The 15,965-nt window shown below is 42.6% G+C and overlaps 1 protein-coding gene across 1 annotated transcript in view; it reads left to right on the top strand.

Moving 5' to 3' along the window:
- The first annotated feature begins 355 nt into the window (after nt 1-355).
- Nucleotides 356-15,965, top strand: part of NFXL1 (nuclear transcription factor, X-box binding like 1) — a 140,872-nt gene continuing 125,262 nt past the window's right edge. The window contains exon 1 of the mRNA XM_088475275.1: nt 356-528. The gene's annotated coding sequence lies outside the window, so the exon portion shown is untranslated. The remainder of the gene's footprint in view (nt 529-15,965) is intronic.

The following is a 15,965-nucleotide window of genomic DNA, read 5'->3' as shown; positions in this document are numbered from 1 at the left end:
GAACTAAAATAGCGCAGAGAAGTGTTTTATTGATAACTTTGCTGATGTATCCTACATATGATGGACACCCGGCAATAGAATGACATGATAGTCATGGTGAAACGTGCAGCACGCCCTCTGTATCAGGGAAACCTCTGGTGTACAGCTCATGTATGAAGCTCACCCACCGGGCAAGCCACAGTAGCGCAGTATAGTATGTGTGTGCTACATACTATACACAGTGCTCAGGCTCTCCCACTCCCAGACAGACCGGGTCACCCTCCCACCTGCGAATCTGCGATACATGACACGTCGCCGGGACTATGTCACGTGACAAGTGCTCGGCGCAGTGGCTGCCGGGAGTTGTAGTCCTAGGTCTTCCTTGCTGCCGGCATAGTGAGTGTTTAGCGGCGTAGCCGCGTGCTGCATTCTGGGAAACGTAGTCCTTAGCTGGGCATCTGCTGGAGAGGCCACATCACACAGCGATTCCTTTCTCTACCGGTCCAGTGACAGTCCCAGGTGTCAGAGACATGGAGTGACCGGTGATAGGTAATGGCTGAGACTTAGCGACGTAAGCCCCAGTGCACAGAGCATCTGCCAGCTCTGGTGTATTTATTATACCTAATACAGAGGTATGGGGCCTGACAGCTGAAGGGGGGAGACACAGTGCTTCTGGCATCACTTCTCTTACTTCATGTATATCCCCTACCAGCTTCCTTATACCTCTCACCTATGGGCTTGTCAGCTCACTCACTGACCATGTACTCCTTGTGTGCCAAGAGACCATGTGTGCTCTATGTTACTGCTGCAGGGGTTGGCTTGGGGAAATTATTGCCTGATGTTTTAAATATCTGGATTTACAGGAATATTCATTATTTCCAGTCATCTGCCATTTGGCTGCTCGTCCATGCCATTCATTTGTTTCACATTCACTATTGTATTAATTCAAATTGAAATTGCTGTTTGGCACTGTAATTGTGTTATGGTTATTGACCCCTAGGGCTTCAGTTTCTGTACCCTGACGTCATCAGTCAGTGTTCTCCCCAGGCTTTTTTCTGCGGGCGCATCGTCCGGCAGAAACAGCCCACCGCCCGACACTTACCCCCGCCGCATTCCCGGTCACCCTCCTGATGTGGAACGCTGGCCTCTGAAGCGACCGGAGGCTAAAGAAGCTTCCGGTCGCTTCAGAGGCCAGCGTTCCCAGTGACGTTACCCGCGATGTGAAGAGCTTACTCTGCGCGCCTGCTAGATCCAGTCAGAGCGAGGGAGTGGGAGTGCCGCCGTCGATCATGTTCAGGTAAGTTCTGGGATGGGAAAAGTCTGGGGGCACTGCATATGGGGCCAGTCTGGGGGCATTGCATATATGGGGGCATTGCATATATGGGGCCAGTCTGGGGGCCCTGCATAAAGGGCCAGTCTGGGGATACTGTTTAAATCATTATAGCAGGGTTTACAACATATTATTATAGTGAAGGCCCCTCCCGGCTGGAAAATGTTTCTGGGGAGAACACTGATCAGTTACTGTCCAACGTCATTCCCTACTATCCAAGTGGGCATAGAGGAGGAATATAATCTTGTGGTGAGCCCGCTAGGAGACAAGTTTCTATTTTTCTCCTTCATCCACTAGGGGACACTGGAGTCTAAGTACAGTGGGGTATAGATGTGGGTTAACCGGGAGCTGGTACTTTAAGAATTTAGAAAGGTAGCTAGCTCCTCCCCCTCTATACCTCCCTACAGGTCAGTCTAAAATTTGTGCCCAGGGAGCTGGTTCAATCCTTCAGGGCTCTCGAATATGAAGATTCTCAATCAGCATTATGAGGACACAGACAGGCAGCTCCCTGCCTGTCTGCTACGATGGAGCTGCTGAGAGACCCCACCACAGCTGCTTGTGGTGTGCGCTGAGGTCTTTAGCTGCAGAGACCACTGTCTCTGGGGGGTACCTAGATGCGCTGCGTGCGGCCCCCGCCAGCCTTCCCGCCACCGGCAGCGTTTGGCAGCCATAAGGTTAGTGCATCCTGGCACCATGAGTAGCAGGGTTGCCAGGAGTACTTACAGGCGGGAAGTTTACAAAGCAGCCCGCTCAGCGCTGTAGACGGGCGTCATAGCTGGCGGGGCAGAGCTTAAAACTCTTACCTTCTAGAAACCACATCGTTCCCAAGGAAGGCTGGCAGCCATTTTAAAATACATGCTGCTGCTTGTCACGCTGAGAGCAGCGGAGAGACTGTCCTGACTGCCAGATTGTGAAAATTGCAGTCAGGCAATTGAGGAATAAAACTGTGTTTACACAGCGATTAACACATTATATTGTGTTAGACAGTGATCAGCGCTGTATCAGTGCTGCTTGGGCTGGGTGAAAGCAATACTCCCTATATAGCCTTATATTACTGTTTCCTCTCCTTGCATACAGTCTCTGTGTTTTCTCACTGTCTCTTCACTCTGTGGGTGTGTGTGTCAGTACAGGACTTCTAAAGAGTCTAAAGCTGCTCTAAAAACTTTTTCCTGCAAAAATTTGCAGAGAAATTTACATAGGGGTAGTCATCTACTTCCCTGCTGTGTGAAAAATATGCTTCAGAGTCTCAGATTGCTGCTTCACCAACAATGTGCTCCATGGCGCAATCGGTACAGCGCATGGTACTTAAACAGTATCTGTTGAGCAATGCTAAAAGAATTTACTTCAGTCATGTCACATCTGTCTGCAGAGATGGAAGCTTCTTGCAGAGAGAGAGAGAGAGAGAGAGGTTTCCAGATCTCAGACGTCGGCCATCTCTCAACAGATTGGGCACGTTCTTTAGCCAGAGCTGTAGAAGGGCTCACTAATGTTATGTCAGCCCAGACCCCTTCCATGGCCTCGTCCTCTCTAGTCCTCGCTAAAAGACTGATTCCGAATCCCCTTAGGTGGGATGAGTCGGAAGAGGACGAGAGGCCGGTACAAAAGGAAGGTCAGGTTCAAACCTGAGGAGGAGGAACCTTTATCTCAGGGTGTAAAGGCATTGATTGCTGCAATCCGCCAGGTGTTACATGTTAATTCTACTACACCGTCTATCTTTAATAAAAGACAAAGACAGGCTGTCACCTTTCCAGTGACGGAGGTATTGGATGAAATCCTTACCTCTGCGTGGAAACAACCAGATAAGATGTTCAAAGTGTCTCAAAAACCTTTAAACTATAGTGCCTGCTTCGGCAGCACATATAATAACACAAATATGTGAAGCGTTCCATATTTTTTCTTTTTTTTAATCCCTTTTCTTCATGTAGTAGGGAATTATGTGAGACTCCGCCTTCAGTGGAAACTTCGATGTCCCATCTGTCTAAGACGACGGTGCTTCCGGTTCCAGGAGCTATTTACTTAGAGGAATCTTCCAACAGGGAGTTATAAAATAAATTAAAGTCGATTTACAGTGTCCCTCCTGCACTAATGAGCTGCTGGGTCATCAAGCCTGTTGAAGCCTAGGCTACACAACTTTCTGAGGGCTTTAGGTCTGGGGTCCCGGTGGAGGATCTGATTCCTTTAGCAGAACAGTTTTGCACACATATGTAATCTTTCTTCCAGATCCTCGGCTTTGGCTATCTCAGCCCGTAGAGCATTTTGGCTACGACAATGGCAGGCTGATGCGAAGTCAACTAAGAGCTGTGGAGGCTCTTCCATTTCACAGGAGAAGTTCTTGTTCGGATCTGAACTAGATAAGTGGCTATCTCAGGTCACAGATAAGTCCACTTATCTCCCATCTGCGGCTCCCCATCCTAGGAAACCTTTTGGAGGACCATCCTTTCGGTCCTTACGTGTTCCAGGGAAATTCAGAGGTCATTCCAGAGGAGCGCCTACTTTCTCCCGTGGTTCCAGAGGTAGAGCCACTGCTTCCTTGTCTCAACAGGATAAGGTTTTAGCTGCATGCCGCGCTCCCCTCTCACCTGGTGGATCCCAGGGTGGGAGCTCGCCTTCAGGAATTCAAAGAAGTTTGGATTCAATCTTGTCAGTACATGGATCCGGGACATTGTTATTAAGGGGTGGAAGATAGATTTCCAACTCCAACCTCCGCCTCGATTTTCACAACTGGTTTACCAAGGTATTGAGACAAACTGGTTGTGATGCAGGAAGCTATAGGCAAGCTTCTGTTCTCTCGAGTGGTGGTACATGTTCCAATACACCAACGGGTGCAAGGTTTTTATTCCAGCTTGTTTGTAGTTCCCAAACCGAACCTGAAGAATCTCAATCCAGATCTGCGGGACTGCGGGTTCAAGATGGAGTCCCTTCAATCTGTTATTGCAAGGGTCTCGAGAAGGACGAGTTTCTCGTGTCTTTACAGATAAGTGATGTCTACCTCCACTTTCCCATTGGGCCTCCTTATCAGGCATTCCTTCGGTTTGAAATTTTCATTTTCAGAAATTACCTTACGGTCTTTCCTTAGCACCTAGAGTTGTCACGAAGGTCAGGGCCATTATGAGGGCCCTACTTCTGACTCGGGGTATTACAATGTCCCTTATGTGGAAGATCTTCTCCTCAAAGCTCCTTCAGTAACTAAATTGTTACTAGACATATGGATTACTCACAGTCTTCTTTTACAACACGGTTGGATCCTAAAATTCCCAGAGAAATCATCTGCAGCCTACTCAGCGCTTGCCATTTCTGGGAATGATTTTGGACACGCTGAAGCAGAAGGTGTTCCTTCCACAAAAAAAGGTCACCTCTATTCAACACATTTTGCGGCTGATACTGCGACATCGTCGAGTGTCAGTGCACCTGTGTATTCGGCAGCTGTGGACGATGGTTGCGACCTTCGAGTCCATCCAGTATGAGAGGTTCCAATTGGACCTCCTCTGTCAGTGGTCGGGGTCTCATTTTTTTCTTTCATCTTGTTCTTCATCAGTGAGTACAATTGTCACCCAGGACTCGAACATCTGTCCTTTGGTGGTTGAATTCCTGTCACCTGTTAGTAATGCCACGGCTGTGGCGTACATAAACAGCAGGGCAGCACCAAGGTCGGGCTGCCATGAGGGATGTAAGCCGCATTCTTCCCTGGACATCAATTTTCATTCCAGGAGTATAAAACTGGGAGACCGACTACCTCAGCAGACAGGACATTCATCCGCTCAACCCTCCAAGTGTTTCAGCAACTGCTTCAGTGGTGGGGTCTTCCTCGGGTAGACCTCATGACGTCAAGGTTAATCCATCAACTTCCGCTTTACTGCTCGCGAATGAGAGGCCCACAGGCATTGGCGGTGGATACTTTAACAACTCCATGGCAGTGTTCAGTTTGTTTACCTGTTTTTCCTCCGATCCTACTTCTTCCTCGTCTTCTTCAGAGGATCAAAAGAGAAAAGGCCAGGGTGCTATTGGTGGCCCCAGATTGGCTCAGACGGGTGTGGTACTCCAACCTACGTCTTCTACTGATAGACGACCCGTGGCCTCTTCCTCTGCAAGAGGACCGCTTATCCATCAGGACTTAAGACAGTTTTGTTTAACGGCGGGACTGTTGAAAGGGCTATCTTAAAACGAAAAGGAATTCCTTTGCTTGTGATTCCTACTATGCTTCGGACTAGAAAGAAGTCACTTCAAAACACTATTACTGTATTTGGAAGGCTTATGTCTTTTGGTGTTAATGTCGGGGTTCGCCTCCTTCAGAATTCATGGTGTCAAGGCTTCTTCTTTTTCTGCATGCCGGTTTTTCTGCGGGCCTTCGTCTGGGATCTCTGAAGGTTCAGGTGTCTGCTCTGTCCTTTTTCTTTCAGAAGAAACTAGCATTATTGCCGGACGTTCAGACCTTCTTACAAGGAGTCATCAGGTTACAGCCTCCATTTGTTCCTCCAACGGCCCCATGGGACTTGGATTTGGTTCTTTCATTTCTCCAGTCTTCCCTTTTTGAGCCTTTACAGACTGTGGAGTTTAAATTTTTATCTTGGAAGGTGGTTCTCCTTTTTGGCGTGTGTCGGGGCTCTTTCCTGTCGTCGTCCTTACCTTATTTTTCATGAGGATATGGCTCAACTCTGTACGGAGATGTCTTTTTTGCCTAAGGTGGAGTCTGCATTCCACATAAACCAACTGAGTGTGGTTCCAGTGTTGAATGATGATTCTGCAGCATCCGGATCCGTAGATATCGTCAGGGCTCTTAGGATCTATGTGGACAGGACAGCATCTCCCAGGAAGTCGGATTCGCTTATTGTTCGATATGATATTGCTCGTCCTGGCTGGCTGGCTTCAAAGCAAACTATTTCATGCTGGATTCGTCTGACCATTAGACAGGCCTATTTGGCCGCCTCTAAACAGCCTCTTGCTTCTGTTACAGCGCATTCTACACACTCGGTGGGTCCTTCATGGGCGGCTGCCCACAGGATTTCTCTAACTCACCTTTGTCGGGCGGCCACTTGGTCAGGCCGGCATACTTTTGTAAAGTTTTACAGTTTTTACACTATTGCAGTCTCTGCTTCACAGTATGACTGACTGTGCTGTTTTGCAGGGTACTCAGTGCTCTCCCGCTCGGGATGAGTGCTCTGGGACGTCCCTACTGTACTTAGACTCCAGTGTCCCCTAGTGGATGAAGGAGAAAACAGGATTTTGGTACTTAGCGATAAATCCCTTTCTCCGATTCCACAGGGGACACTGGACGCCCACCCTGCGCTGTTTCTACTTGCATGGTTTATTGTTTTTCCAGGCTTCTGACAGTTGTTTCTTCAGAGTCTGCCTGGTTTTGTATGTTCTTGTTTGTTCATGTATGGTTTAGCTTCCCTTCTCCTCTGCACTTCTCTATTTCCAGCTCTCCTCGGGCACAGTGTTTTAAGACTGACCTGTAGGGGGGTATAGAGGGGGAGGAGTTAGCTACCTTTCTAAATTCTTAAAGTGCCAGCTCCTGGTTAACCCACATCTATACCCCATTGTACTTAGACTCCAGTGTCCCCTGTAGAATTGGAGAAAGGGATTTATCGGTAAGTACCAAAATCCTGTTTTTAGTGAACTGTGTGGGCAGGAAACCGCACTTCTGCTCTCACTGCACGTCACTTCCAGATACAAATACGGAAGAGTATAAATCACCTTCACTAACCGTACCTGGAAGTGACGTGAGTGAGGGCGGAAGTGGAGTTTTCTGCCCACACTTTCCATGAAAATAAGAAAGTTGGCCCCTTGCGTGATCGCTTCGCTCGCCACACTGCGGGCTCGGTAGCTCGCTTCGCTCGGCAAATGATTATATTCCCCCTCTATGCCAACTTGGATGGTAGGGAATGACATTGGACACTGGCAGATGACGTCAACGTACAGAAATGGAAGGGGATCTATCTCTTCCTGTTCAAATACAGAAGGGGAAATTTACCTTTCCATATAAATAATGGAAGCTTAGGCCTTTTACTCAGTGTCAACCGATTAAATAACAGCAAATTTACTCAGTCGCAGAGAATACAGATAGATATGATGTTTAGAGAACAAAATCCCTGACCACGTATGGTGAAGCCAAGGATGTGTTAGACCTGACATGTGAGAGACGACACTTTGCCTGTGTTTCAGACTGAGGGCAATGTAACCTATGCTGCAATGCATACATTTCCAATGATAATGTAACACATGCTTCCGCTAAGGATATAGACAAAGCAAGAGACTGCAATAATTCTTCTGTGACTGCAGTATCATAAGGGATCTGGCAGGAAGTAGCTCATAAATACACATTAAGAGTGTACATTATTATAAGGTTGTAACCATGGTTCTGTCCCTCTAAGTTTTCTGGAAACCAATCTAAAGGTGCATACACACGTAAAGATTTTCTGGCCAACCATCCAACTAGTTGATTGGTTGGAATGAAAATCTGGTAAGGTATGAAAGCAAATGACAATCAGCAATTTGCTCCCAAATGCCGGAAAATGAACAAGAACTGTTGTTTGAACAATTTGTTTAGATCAAACATTTAACAAACTTGTCTGACGTGCATTTTCATCTATTTTCTGGCATTTAGGAGCAAATTGCTGATCATCAGTTACTCCCATACGTTACTAGATTTTCATTCCAACCAATCAACTAGTTGGATGGTTGGACAGAAAATCTTTACCTGTGTACCCAGCCTAAGGGGCATATTTACTGAAGTGCAGGCTTTTAGAAGTGTAGATGTTGCCCATAGCAACCAATCAGATTCTATTTAACATTACCTAGCACCCACAGCTATGCGAGCGGCCAGGAGGCATTCTAAAAAAAAAAAAAAAAACTGCCCTGATTCAGAGCAAGCGCTCTGTTAGAGCGTCCGGCTCTGAATCAGGGCCAGTGTTCTTACTTTGCAACATATGAAAATATTCACATTATATCTCACTACAGCAGTCATTGTTAGCATTCATTACATTATTATCTGTACACGTGGGAGTGTTAGGGGTGTAAGGATACACAGTACACTATCTGGTGTGAAACCATCTGCATGTTTATACATTTCAAGGTTCTACAACTCAAAGCTCAGCAGAAATCTGTCTCTGTAATAATATATATTTAAAGCTATGAATACTTAAAGGCACACACCATCTTGTGACAAGATGGAGTCTTATATGTATAGCTTAATAACAGATTTATAATTTTCCCATATTTTATTCATAACTTTACTCTATACTATCTACCTAAGAGGAACGCGATCTTGCTATTCTAAGTATAGGTACATTTACATATAAATTCCATCTACAGGAACCCATACATAGGATTACGCATTGATCCATTCCCCATAAAGCAAGTCCATGGTCCTCAGTCTCTTATTCAGTCCATCTTGTTATGAATATTCAAGGAAAAGATGATAGTCTTGCATCGTCCACATGTTTGCTTGTCATCCTCAATGAGGCTGGTTCCACAAATAGTATAGCTTGGAATGTTGTCTTAGGCATGGATGTTATCATAGACTTGAGTTATCATCAAGGCCTTTAGTGTAGTCTCCTTGGAGAAACAACAGTCAAGTGTAAGTAACTCCTTAATCATAAAAATAACAAGTTTTATAGCAATATAAATGATTACAAACTAGGGATGTGCAGGCTCGGATAGGTTCGAGTTTGCATGTTGAGTTTGGATTTTTCCCTCCAAAAAAACGGAACTCAGAAAGAGGTAAAACGTCATCTTGCATGGACGAACAACATCATTCCTGGACTTTAGGAATGATGATGTTCGTCCATGCAAGATGACGTTTTGCCTCTTTCTGAGTTCCGTTTTTTTGGAGGGAAAAATCCGAACTCAACGTGCAAACTCGAACCTATCCGAGCCTGCACATCCCTATTACAAACAAAGCTAAACCTTTATCAATATTTGAAAGAATTCCTGATATTCATCTGCTGAATTAATTAAACCATTTAGCAGGGTTTAATTAGGAAAACCATTCATTATCATCAAGATCATACTCTGAATTACTATGTGTTTTGATAAACTGGTCTTTCAGTTCCTTGATTTTCTTCACGCGTCCATGTATCCGGTCAGAAAAGTTATCAGCTATATGCATTACAGCAGGTTAGTCTCACTATAAGACACATATCTTATTAAGCAGCCGTAAGGTAGTACTTGAAATTGCAGTTATTTTAAGCACATCAAATATTTCATCTCTAACATTATCAAACGGCTTCTATATGGTGAACATTCTATACATTGAGTCTAGATATTGTTACTGCTTCATCTCTTCATATAAAACTATATATGCAGTTACTCAGCTTAATACTTGTAATAAAAACTCAAAGTTTTAAAACTAAAATTAAAACTCATAACAAAGTAAAGCAAAATATACATTTCCACAAGCCTTTGTCTGGCCTGGGGCCTAGGAACATGTATCTAATCATAATATCAAATGACTCCAACTCCCCTCGGATGAAGACTTTGCAATCGGAGGCATATATTCAGGTGTCAGTCCCATGAATTTTCACTGAAATAAATGTACTCAACAGGATTTGGAATAAACTTTCAAATCTGGGCTCAATAGCCTTCCTGGTATATTTCCAAATTATCATCCAATCTCCTGGTTGTAAACAGTGGGTTCCTGTATCACGATTAAGGACTGGTATAGAAGAAAACACCGGACTATGTATTTTAGTTTTTTGTGTCTGTAAAATTGATACATAGCACACCGTGGGCTATATTCAATTAGGCGATAATTTATCGCCGATGACGTCATTTTCGCCTGTTTGAATTATTCCCGTATTCAATTTCAAAGACTTTTAACCAGTGCGAAACGTCTTTGTAAAAAAAATGGGGATAACTTTTCACATGGCGAAAAAAAGTGCAGAATTGGGGTTTAGGGGTGCAGGCTTGAAAAAATTAGCTTGCACCCCTGGGAGTATCATTTAAAAAAAACTGTTAGAAAAAATAATGGGACACCCCAAAAAAATTAACTTTAAATTTGGGGGTAAAAAAAAAAAACGGGAACAAAATGCCAAACTAACGAATTTAATTCTGGTGGGGTCCCCAAGTATGTGGCAGGGGTTTTCTTCATTGCGCAGAGTAGCGGCAGGTGCATATTTGCAGAATTTTTAAAATTTACTTTAGGGACTTAAAATTATGCTTACCCCCATTTTCATGTACCCCAAATTTGATAGGAATAACTAATTAAAAAAAAAAAAAAATCTAAGTGCTATTCTTCATCACTTCATAGCCGCAAAAAAACACCCGCCGCTATTTTACCCTAATTACCTACAGCAGGGAAAAACGGGGGTACCCACAGTGGATCCCCCATGTCAGGATATCATTAGGGGGTTCCCAGGATAAATTCACGAAAATTCCCCTATTTTTCCCGATACTTACCGTTCCGCAGACTCCTGTTTTAGCCGGCTCTAAATTGAATACGGGGATAAAGCGGGCACGCGCCCGATACTTTATCCCCAGAAAAGCTCCGATGTGGAGCGAAAAGTCCAGCACGGACTTTTCGCTCCCTAATTGAATATGGCCCATATCTGCAGTTGACCTTAATCATGATTTTCTTAATTCTCTTAATTACCTTGACCATTGTCTTTGCATCTGCCCTCCAACACGCCTATCCTCCCTGCTAGTGACTGATGACGCTCATACAAGAGGACATCACATTCGGAACATTTGGGCAGTGGTTTAAAATCAATTTGTATCCTCTGTAAGGAACACTGAGTCTGGGGAGTACTTTTCAAAGGGGTTGGAACAGTCTTACCCGGATTGTTCAATGCACATATTGGACACCTTGTTACAAAGGCCTGTGCTGTCTGTGCAAAACCCAGAGCTATCCAATTACGGTTTGTGATAGCCACCATTATATCTTTCCCCATGTGCACCTCATCATGTTTTATCTGGGCCATAACTGGGTGAAATTGTTTTGGTAGACATAAATGTTGACCTCCCCCCCCCCCCCACTAACCATTTATCTTTAGCTCCTAGCTTTGCTTTTCTCATCCTCTGGAACTTTTGCCTGGAGCTTTGTGAGGGTACTTAAGTCAATCTTGGGGGCGGAATCTGCCACATTAGTGGGTTGCCCTTGGGAGCTGTGACTTATGGCAGCAGCACATGCGGCCTGGTCTACCATTCTATTGTCTTCAGCTTCGGGTGTAGTCTCTCAAGTGTACCCTCAATTTTATCACTACAAGCCTTTGGGATAACTGGAATGCAGTAGACAGTGCTCTGACGTAGCCAACATATCTTGTGTATAGAACTCCATCTTTAAAAGAAACATTTGAAAAGTTAAATAAGGACAATGATTACTGCTTCATTAATTCAACACAATCATGATAAGGAAAAGAAAAAGTTTATATATTTTCAGTGTCCTCCTTGACACTGTCACTATTTACTACTGTTATTATCACTATTCTCTCCCATCTTTTGAAACCTGCGTAAGCAGGATTCAACCATTATTATAAAGTTGAAAGGGTATACCAACACTATGTCAGCACTTTACAGGGTCTAGGTGACAAGAGTTTCCATGTGATTGTTTAAGGACCCCCTGAGCATCTGAGTTAGACTCATAAGAAAACAGTATAAACAGCATAGTATAATCAGGTAAAACCAATGCTGATGCATTAATAATATCTTGTTTTTCAACATGATAAACTTCAATTTATTCATATGTTAATGCAAGGGGACCCTGTTGTATCAATCCCTTGTTTGCATTATACAAATGTTACAATTTATTTACATAAAGTATTCATTCCCTACAATATGTAAATAAGCCCAAAAAGGCTTTAAGCTGTTTGGACATCTGCTTTCTGAATCATCACACTAAACTAAAAACTTACAAAGAAAGACAGTGTGATATACGATGTCCTAAAAATAATTTTTGTCTGTATGGATTGCAATTTATCTTTAAATACTTTAGTATTTTGTTATACTTGTGCAGAATATTCAGTAATAATATTGTTTCATGCAAACAATTGTACTCTGAATTAACACTAAATCGTCCACCTATCGTATAACGATTATGATTGCACTGGCAAACAGCCAATCTTTTAACATTAGAACTTGCAGCACACCCTTGTGACAGTTTAGACTAAACATACTGCTTCTTTTGTTAGGGACTAAAAGGCAGTAAAACACTATGAGGTGGGTGGTATGCCATTCAACAAGGTGTGCAGATTAGGTATCGTTAGTGTATTAAACCTGTAACCTTCTACCTATATGGTTACTTGATCTGATCTTAAAGGGTATTGTTTAACTGGCCACACATGTTAGCTTTAAGTTTAATTTAAATGGGCAGTAGCCTTATATCTATTTTACCCTATGCCCATAACATCTCAGGGACTTTAGCAAACATCTCATTTCACTATAGACTTTCAGTGTTAACAACATTAATGAGCTAAAGTCACTTCCCCATCTTTGTATGTTATTGTAGCATTTAATGCTGACCATAAATCTGCCTCTAAAAAATTAAGTGGGCTGTAATCTGAGACTAAAACTGTGTCTCTAATGTTACACCATTATGTACAGTAATCTGCAATGGATTTGTCTTTTGTAAATACTGCATTTGACCATCCAGGCCAGTGGCCGGGACTACAGAGGAGGTCAAATGTTCTGGTGAGATTAATTTGAACTGAATAACATCTTTAGCAGTCCCAGATAAATACAATATATTGTGGGACTCTATGACTGGTTATATTGAAAGGTCTGTGATTCTGGAGGCTATCCTCCTATGCATGTATGCCTTTGTGTTCTACTCTGGGTTCACTAAGATGAGGACAATCCTTAAGTTATTAATGTTACCTTCACAGTAATTATTACATTTCAACACGTGTTGTAAACACTTCAATGCTACAAGGTAACATATATGTAAATAACAATAGCTTAATAAATCCTTGTACAGGATAAAGGAAAAGGTGGGCAGCATTACTTACACTGTCCCCGTAATACCATAACCATACAACACTCATACATATTTATGTAGTATCAATAAAACAAAGGGCAATAGCAAAAAATAAAAACACTTGCAACAAAACAAAGGCTCATACCAAAAACTAAAAACAATTTTGATTTGCTCACTGGCCTGTGGAATGTCACTCCTCTCTTTACAGAGAAAAATATTAGTAAGACAAAACTCAGCATACACGGAGATTTTTCACTGAGCCTTTTGTGAACAATTATGTCATACTTTCAAATCTTTGAATATCTTAATAACATCATATTTAAATGTCATTGAACATCTTAATTTATGATTCTTCTACGTTAACTACTTCTTAAGCTCACTAATTCTCATTTATGGATTTTAACATTTTGTTCACTTTTTGGCAAATTATCAGACATTCATCACAATCACTTCTCTGGTCAAACACATTTTCTTTTTTTGTAGTGTGTTTACATCGCTTATTTTCAGTCTGAAAGTCCTTTGCATTGCAAGCTCACTATATTCTGCACAAACTGCTGTGTGTAAATCACCTGAAATTTCAACTTCTTCTGAACACTCATTCCCCCCTCCCTCCAGAATTTCTTAAAGGGAGACTATTGAAATTCTCAGACACACAATAGCAAAGCTTCAGCATTTGATTCAAAATCAATTTCTTTTAAAACTCAGCCATTACATTGTATGGATGTCCTCAAACACGTTGAGATATTTTAACAAATTTCTGAAATCTACCTTTTGCAATTTTTACATGCACTTATCTTTACATTCAAAATTATAAATAATTTAGCACTCTCCACAATTTAATCGAGGATGTTCACATTTCTATGTATTTTTCTTATTCTAATTTCTGGTATCTTTTCTGGGATCAGTATATGATACCTTCAGTTTACAAACTCTACAATTTACAGCACCACAATTCCAAATCACCACATGCTTTACAGTCTATATTGGGACATAGTTACTTAATTTTAGCAATATTCTTTACTGAACACTTTAGACCTACTGTCCTTACAAATGTTTCTTCAAAATAATCCTTAAAGTACATACAGTTAATTTCTTATTTCCTTTCTTGTGATACTTCCTTTAACAAGTTGTGTTTTACCACTTTTATCCAATTCAACAGTTTGCCTTCACGTTTGTTACTCTTTATGCAGGGGCCATATGACTTGCGTATCTATTGTAATTTAAACAGATCAAGTGTGCCATTTCCATTCCGTCTGTCACCCAAGGACCTAACACTGTACGTATAATATCCATGGGGTTTGAGTTTGACAGCTGCACAAATTTTTGCTGTCCGCATTACCAATATCTGTGGGTTCTCCAAAACCCTATACGGTGGGCTTACTAAACCCTGTTTTATTCGGTGGGCTTACTAAACCCTGTTTTATTCGGTGGGCTTACTAAACCCTGTTTTATTCGGTGGGCTTACTAAACCCTGTTTTATTCGGTGGGCTTACTAAACCCTGTTTTGCGGGTTTCACCAAACTCTGCTCTGTGTGGGTTTACTAAAACCTGCTCTGTGGGTTTTACTAAAACCCTGTTCCCTTCTGTTACTAAAGTGGGTCTCCTTAGTAGTCCTGGGCACACTATGTCCGTATCTTTGGGATATAGATTGATTGACAAAGTTGTTATATACAAATCCCAAACTTCTCCTACTATAGTGTGAAGATAATCTCCATCAATATGACAACCTACCAACAAACAAAATGTACTTCTATGTCTAATAACTCTAAGTATAAAGATCACAAGATGTATCAAGGGACAATACTTATGCTAATCAGGGAAACAAATTATCAGACTGTTAAACACAATAACACATTTGCTCATATTCAAATCTATAAGGATTATAATCTGCATACTTTTTAAAGATTCATTAGACATGTCATTTCATAAAATAAAACCCAAAACAAAAAAAAACAAGATTCTGAGACACAAATTTCCGTACCTGGATCCAGAGCCGGCCCTAGCCAATTTGGTGCTTTAGGCAAGATTTTGGCTGGTGCCCCTTAGCTAGCAGGGATATGTTATGTGTATATGTACATATATACTCACACACAGTGATCACACTGAGCAAGAAAATTTGTGGGTCTCAAGGACCTCTCACTTGGTTTCTGGGTCCCATTACATATTATGAGGGATAAGGGCAGGTAGTAGATGGGACAGTGCTGGGGTCAGGTGGCAACTTGGGCAGTGCTTGGGGTAGGTAGTATTTGGGGTAAAGATGGCTTAGGGCAAGCAGCAGTTGAGGTAGAGTTGGAGGTTGAGGCAGGGAAAAGTTGAGGTCGAGTTGGGGGCAGAGGGGGTAAGGGCAAGCAGTGCTAGGGGGTTATGGGCAGACAGAACTGGGGGTAGGGAGCGGGTAAGGATAGATAGCAGAGGAAGGACATGTAATGCGCAGTCGGTGTAAGGACAGGAGCTGGAGGCGTGTCCCGGGATGACACAGTACAGGGCTGGTGATGAGGGAAGCCCCTCGCAGAGGGATGTAAAGCACAAAATGAGTCCATATTGTATGTCAAACTTGTTTGGAGTGCTAGTCTTCTTTTTTTTTTCTTTTTTTAGTTCATTTGGGATCAACATCATACAGTATATAATTTAGTCATATTCCCTGTAAGCAATAAAAAAGTGTGTACATACTAAGGAACAGCCGTCCATGGGGACTGAGTGGCGATCATTGTAAAGACAGGCAGCCACGAGTCACACAGGCTGAGCTGA

This window comes from Taudactylus pleione, unplaced genomic scaffold, assembly GCF_031769625.1.
Source record: "Taudactylus pleione unplaced genomic scaffold, aTauple2 ptg000169l, whole genome shotgun sequence".
Taxonomy (NCBI): Eukaryota; Metazoa; Chordata; class Amphibia; order Anura; family Myobatrachidae; genus Taudactylus; species Taudactylus pleione.
This window is presented reverse-complemented; position numbering and strand designations above follow the sequence as displayed.